We start from the raw sequence: 15,491 nt of genomic DNA, 5'->3' as shown, positions 1-15,491 counted from the left end.
TAGCATGCTAACTACATTAGATATACATGCAACACAGTACAGAGACATCATAATGTCAAAACTGATATTCTTTTGATGTTCTGTTCATATTTTTTGCAAATTTTTCAATGTTTCAACTCCAATTCTTACATATTGAACCTTAAAGAGGTTCGGACTACAGACGGATGGTAAGATCAATTAAATCTCACAGTATCCAGACCAATCAGCTTGCCAGTGTTATATATATAAAAAGATTATACAACTATTACCAACATAATAAATTATATAATCAGAATGTTTTCATGGTTTGAGGCAACCTTTAGCATTATCTCTGCTCCCCTGAAAAATACATGGGTTTCTTCTCCAGGAAGTAGGCCGACCCTGAGTAACAACCTAGCAAGAGGCAATTTCTCGTCCCTGTTGAGTCAGCCAGGAAACGTGAGCTAACGTTAGCGCTTTTGTAGATCATGGGATTCCCCAAACTGAAAAAAAATATACCACAATAATAAACTCTAAGCTAGTTCAGTCTTGTTATAACTACGTAAATGTGTGGGGTAAAAAAAGCAAAAAACAGATTTAGCTGCTACAGCTGCAAGCTAGTAACCTTGTGCCCCTGCTCGCTGGCACGTCACTGCTTGAGGATGAAGGGGCTTCCAGTAACACCAAGGCTGAAGAAAGCCCAGACGCTAAATTGTTGTCGGACTGTAGTCAGTGGGTTTGGAGAATGACTTATTTCTAACTCTAGACCTCCAGATTTCTGTTGACATCATTTGATTTCGTGTAGCTCCATCTGGAGACACAAAAGACGTTATCCAACTTGTTTTTCACACGCAGTAGTACTTCTCAACACCTGTAAACAGACTGTGAGGTGTAAAATCAGCACACTTCCTCTTCTAAGAGTTGTGATTTCTCCAAGTCACCATTTTTGTGCATTTGTTTTTTTTTTTCTGTTGCTGGCACATGTTCCCATTTTCAAACCTGCCTACAGAGCTCTGATAAGCTTAGTTGGTTTTTTTTCCTACAAACATTGCAACAGCTGTCAATTAGCACAGCACCAGGCCTATTTGAAGGTCTGCAAAATCACGATGAATGAAGATGTGGAATGCGTCCAGAGCCTGGCTGCCAAATTCAAACGAATCAAATGAAGATCAGTTAACACCTAATAACAGAATGGAATGGAACAGTTGTATAAATGTATATAAAATATCCTCTGTGGCTCTGGAGGCAAAGTTTTCAACCAGTGTTTGTTAGGCAGGGAGGGTTTAATCAAGGTGCATCCTGAGGAATGTAGGCTCCAGCCTTTTTAGAGCTGTGTTCAGTACAGACAGAGACTAAAAGTCTGAATATCTTGGCCTCTGCAGGATCGCTTTTGATTTCTTTAAATCCCTCGCAAGTCCCCCAACTTTATGGATGTGTCGTAATAAATCTCTGGAGTGCCCCTTTAAGATGAAAAATAAATCCTGAGGTTTAATCTCTTCAAATATAAATGCTGTCTCTCCGCTGTGAATATTGTGCACGGCAGAGGAGGAGAACTATTCCGATGTTGATACAACCGCAACTGGTTCGATTTTGAACAAACAGAGGCTGGCAAGCTTCATATGACGGTCTTCAGAACTTTGGCGAGGGTTTAGCGCCCTCAGAGAGAGAGAGAAGGCGCTGTGAGCTGATCAGGGTGGACCTTCGAGCCCCGCGGTCATTTCCATTTAGTAATCCACTCCAGAGGTGGAATGAGAAGCGAGGCCGAGCCGACCTCTGCGTACCGCCGTCCAACAGGCTGCCTTATTTCACCGGCGAGGGAGCGAGCGCAGGAATGAACAGTCTGTGCAGAAGAAGAACACGGCGGAAGGAAATGACTGAAAGAAATGTGACTATTGAAAATGGCAAGATCGCGTACATGAGCGTTTAACGTGAAAGAGAGAGTGCATTAGTGGCGGCGATTTCTTGACCCGTGCATCCGGAGTCCCATGTATTGGCTTTCGGTTCATGTGTGAGACCTTGACCACCCCTATTATCGCCGACGGCAGGCTCCCTGGCCAACACACCACATAAGACAGTCAGCAATTTGCTGTGCACCATCATGCCCCCCAGCTCTCCAAACCGCAACCATCCCAAGGACGCAGATATAGATTGGACGCCATTGATTTGAATTGGGGAGACGAGCATAATTTGTTGCCTCATTCGGAGTCCATTATTTATTTATCCCCGTCTAATCTAGAATGCCAGTCCACCCACGGTAACCTTCATCGCAAGATTGTTCGGTCTAAAGTTATCAACACAACAGAAGTGGCGAACTGGAAGGGATTTAAACATTTGCTTGTTAAAGATGCATAGACTCTCTATAGAGCTGGAGGCGTAGTCGTCCTCTGAAGTTTAGGCGTCCTTGGCTGGTGTTTGGTATACCTAATGTCTGATGTACCGTCTGTACACACACTCCAAGACACCAATCAAAGAGTTTATATATCTCATCAATGTTGCATAAGTCTAATTTGCCGGTATTAGCCTGCCAATATGAACACCAACGCCTTTTCGTTGGCTTGTTTAGATTGCTGACAAAAAGTTGTTATGCACAGTTTATGTATAGATTGCACACATTTAGTTCCTTGTTTGATCGTCCCAATATTTTTTTTTTTTTTTTTTTCATTTGTATGTAAAGTGGGTACCTATAGTAAGGGGTGTGAGAATAAGATCATTTTCTTGGCTACTGACTTAAACTGGCAACTTGCACAGCTTTTTTTGGCTTTAACTTCCGAACTACATACTGTTTAGAGTGGAGGCTGTAGAAAAATTACATCATCAGCGTACAGATTGGTCAGCTCAAAAAAAAAATGAAGGTGGAATTACAGCACAAAGGAACCTTGCCTGCAATTGCGCTACCAAAACAGGAAGAGGCATCGTTTTCACCGGTCGCTCCCCGGACAACAGTTTTTACAATGTAATAACTGTAGAAACTCTACACTGCAACAGAAAAGTGAAGGAGACTGATAGAAACAAAAACAAATAGTAAGACAAGAGTGAACAGATGGGCATTCACTCAATGGCCGCTAGCGGTAGCCATGTAGCACTTTTTTGTAACAGTTATACCACAGGGAAACGCTTGGAGGGGTTAATTTTAAAAGTATATATAAATAATAAAGGACATTCTTTTCTTCTTTCAAGTGACAAGTTTAAATTCAGGAGAAATAAAACAAGCTCTGGTCTAAACGCTGCACACTTAGCGGTTTTGTTGCTACGTCCTAGCTTGGTCTGGTATGACAAGTAGCCTTCAGTTGTTGCATGGGTGGCATTAAACCGAACCGCCTCCAGTCGTGCTACTGGTGCACAGCATCTTAGCATTCTTCTTATTTTCTTCAATGATTCGTCAATTTAGCTTTTTTTCCTTGAATGTCAATTAGGGTTACAACAACTTCAACTTATCTGAGCGTAGTTTTTTGTTTGTAAAAGACGATATGAAAGGGACGGTCCAAACTTTAAGGTGGTGTAGTGCATGAAAATACAAGACAGTGCTGTGTTTTTTTCCCCCCGTTTATTTTGGATTGAATGCTGGAATTTGCATTTCATTCAGAGCAAGCTTGTTCTTTTTTTTGGCTGTCCAGAGGCTGCTGGAGAATTCGTGCACTTTTATTTCCATTCCTAACTGTATTCAGCTCCGTTTAACCCTTTGAATGCCACCGTTTTCTCTGCTCTTCTTTGTTTGCGCGGTCGCTCGCCTCAAAGCTCCTTTTTCTTGCGTCTTCTTCTCCTTCTCCGGAATAACGTGTCTCCGAGACCGAAGGTGCAATTAGCCAGAGAAAGAAACAATCACACCATTTCATCTCATAATTGATATTAAGCCCCTCTATATGCAAATGATTGAAAAAGATCCAATCTCGCCATTTTATTTGATAAGGCTGTGAACTCTATCATAATACATATCACATAACACACACACACACACAGCTCTCTGAATCTTCCCCGAGCCAGGCTGGTCTTTTTTTTTCCTCCTGATGGCGAGATAATGACCCTCATTGGTTTGTGAGATTTCTGATTAGCAGAAGAACAACAATGACTGCTAATTACAACCTGAAAGACAGAGCTGCGCTGATAGAAGCTTCTTTCAGTCCCATGGTGCTGCAGGACGGTGTGTGTGTGTGTGTGTGTGTGTGTGTGTGTGTGTGTGTGTGTGTGGCTTTGTTTACGTGCATGTGGTTGATTTCCCACTGGAGGATATAAAAGAGATCGAGATAGACCAAAGGGTGAGGGGCAAGTGCTCTGTTGAGACATAGTTAGAGGGGGAAAGAGACAGAAGGGACAGATGAAAAGAAAGGCAGAGATGATAGAGTTGTTTCCGGCTCGTGCGCATCAACTGTTTGCCTGTTTTTTTTTTCATTTTTTCATCCCGCTACGGACTCATTTGGCACAGAGACACCTTTGTTGACTAGTCTGACCAGCGGACATCTGTATTACAGATCTCGGGCAGATCTCCGCAGCCGCACCATTGTCTGTTAGCACAACTCGGCATCACACAGAACCACACATTTCCACTGTTGCTAGGAGATGCAAAGAGCTGCTAAAAAGGGGGATGGATTCGAAGACGGAAAAGGTAGCAGCTTTCAGACTCAGACTTTGGAGTACACTTGTAAACATTATTAGATCACTGTTATTTGCACTGCAGCGTGGCACCTCTGCGGACACCCGCTGAGCCCGTCGCTCCCTGAATTCATGTTTTCCAGGCTAAACTGAATCTCTGCGCCGCTTCCCATTCACTCACAAGGTTTGTTGTCCCTGTTGATCTGCCTGGGGGACGCTCCGCGGCCTCCGGCGAGATGTGTCCCAATGAATATTTGATTTGCCTTGATTACTTATCGGTTTGGTTCAATATGGCATGCATAATGTAGCACAACGCGGCCGCATCAAAAATGCCGCCTGACAGCTCACCGAAGGAGCTGAGGGGTACGCACAGACGGACCTTGTGTTCTTCTCAAAGAGCAGCTCCGGATTGGACTCCATCTCCGGTGATATCCCTTCATCTTCAGATTCCACCTCTTTGATTGAGCTTCCATGATCCCAACTGAGTCAAAAGCATGTATCTGATAAAGGTGCCTTGGACAGAATTTGATTAAAGACAAAGTCGTTATCCAACATGTGTCCACCTTATCAGACCTCCATGTATGCAGTTGTGCAATTAACCATTGTTAATCTAAGATTAAGATAGATTTAGCAACGTTGTGGTTAATTTCCTGCCAAAAATGGTTCTAGAAACACATTTAGCTGGATCCTTGTTGTAATATGAGAGGAAGTTTCCAAACAAGCCGCTAAACTTGGTCCGGTTTGAAACCCTGGGGCAGAAAAGACGTGAGTGTCCAATCAGGTGCAGCCAGATAATGTTTGTGGGGTTGTAGGGGCATCATTTTTTGTTTTGATCCAGCGTCTAATGCTTGGAAATGACTCCTCCTGTCAGAAAATGCCTCTGTGGACATTTACGTTTAGATAGATGAAAAGTCGAATAGTTTGTTGGTTTGTAATCAGGATTACACAAAAACTGCTGCACGGATTTCCTTGGAAACTTGGATGGAGGATGGGTCTCTGCCCAGAATAGACCCCAATAACTTTTGGTGCAGATCGAGGAATTTTTTCTCACTTAAACGTTGCAACATTTTTGTTAATATCTCAGGGAATAATGTATGGATCTTTTTCAGGCGTATTTAGGTGGCTTGGCCTTGGTTGAGGTATGTGCTCTACTGAATGCTATCCTAGTTAGTCAAGTTTCCGTTGACTTTAAGTCTGGGCATTTAAGTCTCATTTTAGTCAAAGAAAACAGTGACTATTCGTGGCTAGTTTTAATGAAAAACATCATCATTAGGACAAAAGGCTATTGACAAACAGCCAAGGTTTTCATTTGTAAAGAAGTATATGTAAGGTATTTGTACAGTCCCCCTGTGAACGGAGGTCCCAGTCTAGGCAAGCTCTAAGGCCTCTGGCTAGCTAAGCTATGAGCTAATTAGCTAATGGTTGCGAGCTACAGCCAGGGATAGCTCACAAAGAGCAGTTGTTGTTGGTTACTTTGGTGATATGCTGCCCCCTATGTATCTGGAGCCACCTTTGGATTCTGCCCACATTCTACATGTTAAACCTTCAAAGCCACCAATACAAGATCAATGCACCATTGTCCTGTAAGTCCCCCAGCTGAGAAATCTCACTTTAAACAATAAAAATGTCTCCATGTGGCCCTCCATCAGAAGAGTAATGCTGTGATTCTTGAGCAGCTTCACCAAAGATGAAATTGTTTCTCCTCGAGGCCTGAAAAATGGCGACTATTGTTTCACACGAAAAAAGGATTTCTTCCAAATTGTTGAGGAAATGTGTTTGTTATGTGTGGCTCCTCGTTTGTGATCCACTGCTTTATGGCACACTGAACATACTGCGGCAAGCTGCCTGGCGTCGTTGCCCTGGCTCTTCCTCGCCGCGGTTTATTGAAACTAAATCCTCCTGTCGTCTGATTTTTTTTTTTTTTTACCCTTTTGTTCCTTCAAAACGCACGCTTCCTTTGATGCCTGAGAGTTTGCTAATGTTTTTCTTATAACTTCCAACTCCAATCGAACGTTTCCTTCCAGCCGTCCTTGGATTAATCCATTCTCTCTCACCCCCCTCCTCCTCTCTCTAACGAGCCTCTTTTCTGCTTAATTAACATTAGTCGGGGCTTGTTTGTGCAGGCATGCTATTCAGGTCATGAATAAACTAGGGACTGGAACTGGTTTCTTTTTGCATTCTGAGAACTGTGTAGTTCCTCCATATTCATCCTGGCTTATCGGCCGCATTGTCTGCATACGTGTGCAGATTCCGTGCGTGCGCGTGCGTGCCCGCGGTTTCCTAATGAATTGCGGAATGCTAATGGTGGTAAAACAGTGATTTCTCCAGCTGATTGGGTGTAATGGATGGTACTCAGAGCTCCTTCATAATTGATGAGGATGTCTTGTGGATGTCCCAGTGCTGTTGTGGATTGAAGTCGGCCGTGTGTGTGAGTGAGCGTTGTGTATGTGGAAGCGCAACGTTTTTTGTTTTTTTTGGGGGGGGTGGGGCCCGAGACTCCCGGAGAAAGTCGGTTCTTGTTATTTCCGCGGTAGCTCCTGTCAATTCTTATTAACAGAAGCACACTCCGCCGTCTCCATAATGTATGACTGCGTATCGCGGGCGAGAATGGTGTCAGATTCCCTTATCAAATTGGAAGAAAACAAAGGCATAATCTAATTGTTTGCAAAAGGAGAATGGGATGATTAAATCTCATTGTTTTTCATTCCTCTTGCCGCAATAGAAAGAGACAAGGGAAAGACAGGCCGGGGAGCCATCAACGGTGAAGGAATCTATATAAAAGTCTGTCTTTGTTTTTTTTCTTCGAAGTTTGTCAGAGATTGCGATGATGGAGGGCAAACCGAGACGCAGACACACAGACGGTTCAAAGCGTCATCCGAGGAAATGTTGTGAACTGCATGAAGACAGAAAGCCGGGGACATTTAGCTGCCTGTACAGACTTCTTTATCTTAATGAGAGATGGTGTTTACAGTTCTTCTCGCTTACGACATTGCTGGAAAGATATTTCATTAATACCGCGAGCCGGGGGCTGCAGACAAAAGAGGGCAGAGGGGAGCAAGAGGAAAATAAAAGGAAAAGGAGGATGCCGCTTGTTTTTTTATTGGAACGGGTAAATTTGGAGACGACGAGGTGAGGGGCCGAGCTGCAGGGTGTGGAGCTGCAGGGTGTGGAACCATAGTTGCCAACTCTCCCGATTCACGCGGGAGACTCCCGATTTTTAACCCTATCTCCCTCGATGCTCCCGGTCAGTAATTTCTCCCGTTAATCTCCCGATTTTACAGTAAAGGAAACAAGTAAGATTGTGTCCCTATATTTGTTGCAGTATCTGGCAACCCTGGCCTGCCTGTGTGGATGAGCAGGTGTGTGATTGTTCCTGATAAATCCCGCAATCCGGCTTTTCCGACCTGAAAATGAGGCTCTCGTGAATCATGCAAATCCGTTTTTCTTTTTTTTGGGGGGGGGGGGGGCGTTGCGCAAGGCACGGTCGGTCGGGTATTGATAAACATAATGACATTGGATTTTGATGATGACGTGATTTTTGTCGGTTTAATATCACGAGCGAATGGGGAATTTAAGTTGCACACAGTGAAAGCACCACACCCCAAGTTATCTTGAAATCGATTATTATTGTCATTACTGCTATTTGTACCATTGAAGTAGAGTGACTGAAATCCTCGTCATCCTATTCAAAGGCTGCAACGGGCGACTCATCGAACCGGGGTGAAGTTAGTTTCAGTTTGGATATTCTGTGGATATCGGGTCCAGCTGAGACTTTACTGAGGTTCTCCCAGTGTCAGCAGCAGGAGGACGGTCAGCTCACCTCTCAGAGCCTGGCGCTGAAACACTGAGACTGATTTAGGGACCGTCATTAAATTACTTAGCATAAATAAATTAATACAAAATAACTGCTGTTTTTTAGAATATCTTTCATGTCATGTGACCCAGTGACTCCAAACCAGCTGCAGATTGTATCAGTAAACTGGACGAGTAAGACACCTATTGTTATTGTATTTTAGTGCTTCCTCTATTTAATATGAATATTAATATGCAGAAATTATGATGAATTATTATGATAAATATTATGAATTATTTCTCAATAGCTTCCATAGCATGTGGCTCACTGACTTTTGAAATGCTCAGGATGTTAACATATTTTCAAGCAGCAATGTCAGCTTCTACACTATTTTGTCTCATGTCTTAGATTCTGATTCTGAAATTCTGAAAATGATTTTCTTTTCAAAAATCTCACGAGTAGGTGAGATTTAAAGGGTCATTTTTCAAATTTTTTTCCGGGGGGGCATGCCCCCAGACCCCCTTAGTGTTGCTAGGTTATCAACTCAGAGCACAGCTGCTATAAAAAAAATTAGGGGAAACACTGTTCTAAGAATTTTGGACATGTGTGGTTTAAAATACAAGGCAAGAAATTATGACAAATAAATCGCACACCTGGTGAAGGAACCTTGTTACTTGGGCCGATACACCGATGAAAAAAATCTCCCTATTTTTCACAACCCAATGTTGGCAAGTATGTGTGGAACTCCATGCCCACGTGTTGATTCTCTATTGTGTGCTCATCCGAATGGAAAAAGAAAAGAAAAAGAAACAACAGTTGTGACATCCCCGCTGCAGCGCACACCTGCGAGGTCCTGGAGAGCCAGCGCGAAAAAAACCCCCTGACGATTACCTCGGGGCCCCGCGGGGTCTCCCATCACTCCTACATGAGCTCCCGCAGTTAGACACATCCTACTCTCCTCCCAAATTTCCCCTTCTCCCTCTCCTCGCTCTCTGTCCCGTTGTTGCACTTTCATTTTTTGCATCGTCGGACTCCCACGGCACCTATCACATTTTTTTACATGTCCTCCTCTCTTCTCGCGCCATCTTTCCCTGCACCCCCCCTACTCACTGGTTCCCGGGCACTGCGCCAGCCTGATGCCTCACTCCGACTCTTGCCATACACAGTTTTGCAGACAGCCAGGTGTAAAGACAGATGTACAAAAAAAAAAAGCCTGATATTTGTAGCCACAGATCCAGCGTGAGACAGACTGAATAAGCAAGTTTACAGGTGAAGTTTTGAATCACGAAACAGTTTATTTTGTTGTTGGAACAATGTTAGATTCTTAGGGAATAAATGAATGAAAATCTTGAGTATAGTGTGAGCTACTCAACAACAACCTGACTTTATTTTTAGTTTGACTTCCTGCGTGGGTTTTCCTTCACCTGCTCCAGCTTCCTCCCACTGTCTGAAAACATGCAGGGTTAGCAGCTCTAAATCGAATGTGAGTGTGAATGGACGTCCGTCTCCATGTGTCAGCCCTGTGACTGACCGGCGACCTGTCCAGTCCCGTGGCCCGCCCCTCCGCCAAATGTCAGCTGGAATCAGCTCCTGCCCTCCTTGACCCTGCAAGGGGACAAGCAGGCATGTGGCTCGACACTCTTGTTAAAAACAGGGTGCTGTTCATTTCTGTTTGGGAGGACGGTAAGTAGATGGTGCAGCTTCTAAATAAAGCTGAAGTTAGCTCAGTTTGCTAACCGTTTTAAGTGTGAAGCGCAAGACATGGCCCTGATCAGACATGGTATCAAACCCTAACTGCAATATCCCCAGACTCCCTTAACAAGTAGTGCAATTTTGAAAAGATATTGCAAGAGGGGTAACTTTTAAAAAACTTTGCAAAATGGCAATGGAAAATTTGAAATCATTGGTGCCTGCTTGTGAATTCGTCATTTACTGTAATACACGAAGTTGTTTCTTACCTTCTTGACCGGCCTGTCTGCTCCTGTGTTTACAGTTCAACCGATTTCACCATCTGTGAAAGAGGACAACATTTTCTGGACAGTAAACATGTAAAAGTTTTATAAAAACAGTGAACAGTAGCTAATACAGGCAACTTCTTTGTCGCTTGCGGAGGATGTCCCCAGACTCCCTTAACAAAAATGCTCAATTTTGTAGTTGTTGCGTTTGAAGAGACTTTTTACAGTCTGTGAAAAGCTGTCTCTGACAAATTCTGAACAATCTGGTCCTCCTTGCTAAATCTGCTATATCTGTTATACATGAAGAGATTTCTGTCTTTTTGTGAAAACAATGTCGTCGGTTTGTTCTAGTGATGTACATTTTTATTTGCATACAGAGCAGGGAAAGTGAGATCATCTTGCAAGACAGACATAGAGCTGTCCACTTGAGGTCGGATCACTGAAGGCGGATGTCAGCACCGTCACGATGAGAGCAGACGAGGTGGATCCAGATGCAAGGGACTGCAGGCAGGCAGGCAGATCAGTTCCAGAACATTATTCCAGAATGAATCACAGGAGCAGGCAAATACAACTTCAGGAATGGGGCTGCACAGCAACTCGGCAAAAAGACTTGACTGTAGACTGGGGTTAAATGCAAACCAAACTAACAAGGGGATGGGGTGCAGGTGGAGAAGCACAAGTGAGGGGAAAGAGAGGACAAACCAAGAGAACAGGAAAGGAGCTGAAGCACTAGAAAGAACACTAGGAACAGGACTTGGCTAATAAAGGATATGTTGTCCAGGTGTAGAGGGGAAGCACACTGGTGGGGAACACAAGAATACAGGACAGAGAGCAAAAACACCACAAAAACCCAGCAAACACGGATAAATTAAACCGAAATGACAGGGCCGTGACAAATATCTTAAGAGTCTTAACTCCCTCTGAACAACATTATGAATCTGCTCAGATGCTCAGTGTAACAGGAGCAGGTAGTTAAACTGTTTGGCGATCGGTGGCATTGCATTAAAGCGGCGCTATTTAGTTTTCGTAGAATACATTCAAATTCAGAATTTTAATGATGTAATAACACATTTTTTATTATTTAATTTTTTTTACGATAGCTGAATAAAAAAGCTGCTCTCAGAGGAAAGTAAGGTCTCCAGAACAGTGTTTGAAGCTAGAAAAGGTGTCAGGATCCGCCAAATATAAACAAGGTCTTTTTTTAAGGTCAGTTTGTTTATTCAGTCATTAAAATAAAAAGTTTGTTTAGTTCGTTTTTTTACGCATAAATAATCTGTTTTTCCTTGGATTACAATCTCTTCCCCGAAAAAAACAAACAAACTACATAGTGCACCTTTAAGACTGACTAGGATCACTTTATAGAAGAAGCCAATCTCCTCTGTCATTTGATTATACAGTTCACATGGAGGGACCGGTGTTAAGTTCAGTTTCATAACCAGTTTAAAACCTCCTCGGTCCAGAGAAGGAGGTAAACTGTTCTTTATTTGGGAATACTAAAAGGACTTGGAGCAAATATCAATGGGATAAAAGAACAAAGGCATGTCTTTAAGAGCATAAGGGGGCCCCTTGTTTCTGTAATTGCACCGTTACAATCACGGAATTATAAAAATTATGCCTCGCAAGCAGCTCCGCATTGTTTAGACAAATCTGCGGGTCAAAGGTGGCTTTTTTTCATTTATTAATCGTCCAGCTTTTTAGCAAATAGGGACCTCGCAAAAAAGCCGCACAGCATCAATTATAAAAGCCTCTGTGTAATAGCTAAATCGCTCTAAATGGAAGAAATAAGTGAAGAGGGTAAAAAGGCCTTGTGAGAGAGAGAGCGGAGTCAACCGTGCAGCTGAAAGCTGGGGATGGAAAAACACATCCAACAAAAGAAGATGAGCGAACTCGCACTGAAAGGGAAAAAAAAGGGATATTTTGTTTCACTCTCCTCACTTTGGGATTGAAAAAAAAATAAATCAATTTGGGGGAAATCCAATAGTGTCTTTATTGTAGCCATGGCATGCATTGGCGGCGATTATCATCAGCATGCAAGCCGGACATCGAATAAAAAGATTCTGTTATTGATGACCGAGATGAAAACGGAGCCCCCTTCTCTGTCAATATTATTCGGTTTGCAGGCCGCGGTGAAAAAAATAAAAGAAAAAGTAATGAAATATAAACAGAGCCGTATTGCAAAAGCTATTGGCATGCCAAAAAGTTGATCTTATAAAAAGGGAGGAAATGAAATAAGCTCGGAGTGTGCTCTTTTTTTCCGTCCAACTTCCTTACTTCCTTGCACGAAAATCTACCGTACTGTAAAAGGTTCTGTAAGTGTAATTGGTCCGAGTTTTATAAGTTTAAGTAGGTCGATGAGGATTCGCCAATAAGTGGCGAGAGGGAGGGTGGTGGGAGCGAAAACAGTTAAGGGAAAAAGTCAGAAGACGTGATAAGATCAGAAAAAAAGTTTGAGCGGCGATGTGAAATTGGAAGTCGGGCCGGCAAATAAAGCAACATTTCAATTTTTTTCCCTGACAACACTGCCGTTCTGGGTCCTGACTCCCAGACGGATATCAAATTTGTTCCTGAATTGTGAAGCGCTTTCATGATCCACTACCTCCACCTCAAATTGAAATCTGCTCTGCTCCTTTCCCTCTGCTGATAATAAGGCAGAAAAAAAAATATATATATATATGTATATATATGTCTCAGGTTTTTTAAATTATAGAGATGTACACATTTACATCTGGGTACAGAGGGCCCCCGGAAAAACACATGTTGCTGAACACATGATGGCGTCTGTGGAGAATAACGCCTCCCTCTGATCAATATAACCAGCAGGAAGTGGAAAGTAAATCGCACACCTCTTCATAACACTCGTCATTGCAGCGTTTCGCTCTTGTGTTGTAATGAGTGTCATGGGGACTCATTTATAAAAAGCATTCTGACACAAATGTATGCTTACCATCAAACACGAGTAAAAGTCGTGATCAATGAAAAACTGAACTCAATGCCAGAATCCTGAGTTTCCCTGGTAGATAAAAGGAAACCGACATAAACAAGTGTTTTCATCCAAGATCCGAACACTGAATTTGTACTTTCATTTAATGCAAAAGAAATGACGATGGTAGGTTTTTTTTCTTTTAATGAAATCCCTCGATTATTGTGGTAAGCAGCGCGTTTATCTCTAAAAACTGTTTGGAAACAAGTTCCTCTGCTTTACCAAATTGAGCCCATTCTGCCGTGTTCGCAGTTGAATGTTAACAGGGTCAAATTAAATCCAAAAGGATCTTAAAGGGCTGGTGTGGAATAACAAAATGTCATCTGCAATAGGATTGGGTCACGATCTGCTACCTTCACAGCAAAACAGCATATCTGTAGACAGTAGACAACTGAAGTAGATGGGGACTGGGGAAAAAAAACAAACCCAAAAAATAAATCAAATGGCTTCATACAGCTTCCCCGGGGCAATCTAAGTCTCCAGAAGCCCCATGATCCTAAACTGATTTGAAAAAAAGAACAAATATTTACACAAATCTTCACTTTAGCTGCTAAGCTAAAAGCGGTAGCGCTCACTCTGTCTGAGTTCAGTCGTGTGTTGAGGTTGTATATTATGTCTTTTCAGGCTTATATTACATTGGTTGAGCTGTTTGGAGCCATTTTATTTAAATGTTAGGGCATCTAGCAGATGCTTTTGTCCAAAGCGACAATAACTCATACATTCATACACTGATGGTTGTGGCTGCCATGCAAGGTGCCGACCAGCACACCCGAAGCACTTTGGGGCTTAGCATCTTGCCCAAGCACACTTCGACATGCCGAACCAGGGCGCCACGAGTTGTGATGCGGCGCCTGTTGATGCCGTCGTTCATGGACCATCAACCTTCTTCCAGGAAAATATAATGATGTCAATTCCTCCCCATGTAATCTTTGCTTCCTGCGTCACATTAGTCATAACAAAAGAAACAGTGTTTGAATAAATCGCACAGAAACATGACCCCAGAATACAAGGGCCTTCAGTGTGACTCCAGCGCCAGCCACAGACAAAACCACAAATTGTGTATTTGAACATTATTATGTGGCCAAGTGTGAGTGTGACACTGCCGGATTCAGGGAGAGTCCTGGCCCTGTTTCCTTGTCGGCACACAGTGTGGTTGTATCTTGTTTGCTGTACAGTACTGCTGTGGGTGATCATGTGGAACCCCCGACTGGAGCGCTGGCCATGTTGTGTGTGCTGTCATCTCAGATGTGCACAGAACATTGAGGAGTCACAGATCACTACCCCTCGGGGAGATGGAGTTTGTGTGTGTGTGTGTGTGTGTGTGTGTGTTAGAAAAAAACTGGTTATTTTACTTCTCACGTACTTCTCACCTGCCTCCTCCAGTCTCACTGTCAACTCACTCGCTACAGTCACATGAGCACATTACCTGACCGTTGCCATGCTATTTTATGCTATGCTATGCATCCCCCGTGCCTTGTGTTGTTTATGGCTCCCAGCGGTCCGGCTTTCTCGTCCAATACACTGCTGAATCTTCACATTTCTGCCAAACTTGTATTATGTTCACATCATCTGCCTTTAATGGTGCCACTTGGCATTGTTTGTTTCTCCAAACTGAGGATTTGTTCAATTTGAACCTTCTAGGATGTCACATTTGTACGTGTCACACCTACCATATCATAATTTCTACAATATTTGATCATACTGATTCAACCGGTTCAACGCTGTGGTTAGGATCGGGTTAGATTTTAGCACATACTCGGTTAGGAAAAGATCACGTTTTACTTAAAATACCCAGTTTAGTTGACACAAAGAAGGCTTGAAAATGTTCCCATGCCTCGTCAAAATTTGGTGAGCATGACGCTTCAGGATATTTTTAACAGTAGAGGGAATATAAAAGAATTGGCCAGCTGTCAAATTACTGCCACTGCGTATCACCAGAGCGACCGCTAACTGTAGCTGCTATTAGCAAGTTAGCTCAGTCAGCTGTGCAGCTAGCAATTCAGACTTGGAGCCCAGGCACCAGGGGAGTGTTGGCTCTTATACTGCTACCAAGGGCTTTGAAGCAGGATCTGGTTAGCACGCTAACTTCGTAGACATCATTGCAACATGGTAAATGGACATCATAATGTCAAAACTGCTATTTGTTCACATTCCGTTGATACATTTAGTAAATTGAATTGAAATTCGTATGTATTGCACCTTCAAAGTCAGCTCATAC

At 43.0% G+C, this 15,491-nt stretch overlaps 1 long non-coding RNA gene across 1 annotated transcript in view; it reads right to left on the bottom strand.

The window, feature by feature from the left end:
• Positions 1-9,701: 9,701 nt before the first annotated feature.
• Positions 9,702-15,491, bottom strand: part of LOC115589248 (uncharacterized) — a 102,047-nt gene continuing 96,257 nt past the window's right edge. The window contains exons 6-7 of the long non-coding RNA XR_003985504.1: positions 10,297-10,349; positions 9,702-9,943 (exon numbers count right to left, since the gene is read on the bottom strand). This is a non-coding gene — a long non-coding RNA (uncharacterized LOC115589248). The remainder of the gene's footprint in view (positions 9,944-10,296; positions 10,350-15,491) is intronic.

This window comes from Sparus aurata, chromosome 10 (assembly GCF_900880675.1).
Source record: "Sparus aurata chromosome 10, fSpaAur1.1, whole genome shotgun sequence".
Classification (NCBI taxonomy): Eukaryota; Metazoa; Chordata; class Actinopteri; order Spariformes; family Sparidae; genus Sparus; species Sparus aurata.
Note: the sequence above shows the minus strand (reverse complement) of the source record. Positions and strands in the feature narration are given on the sequence as shown.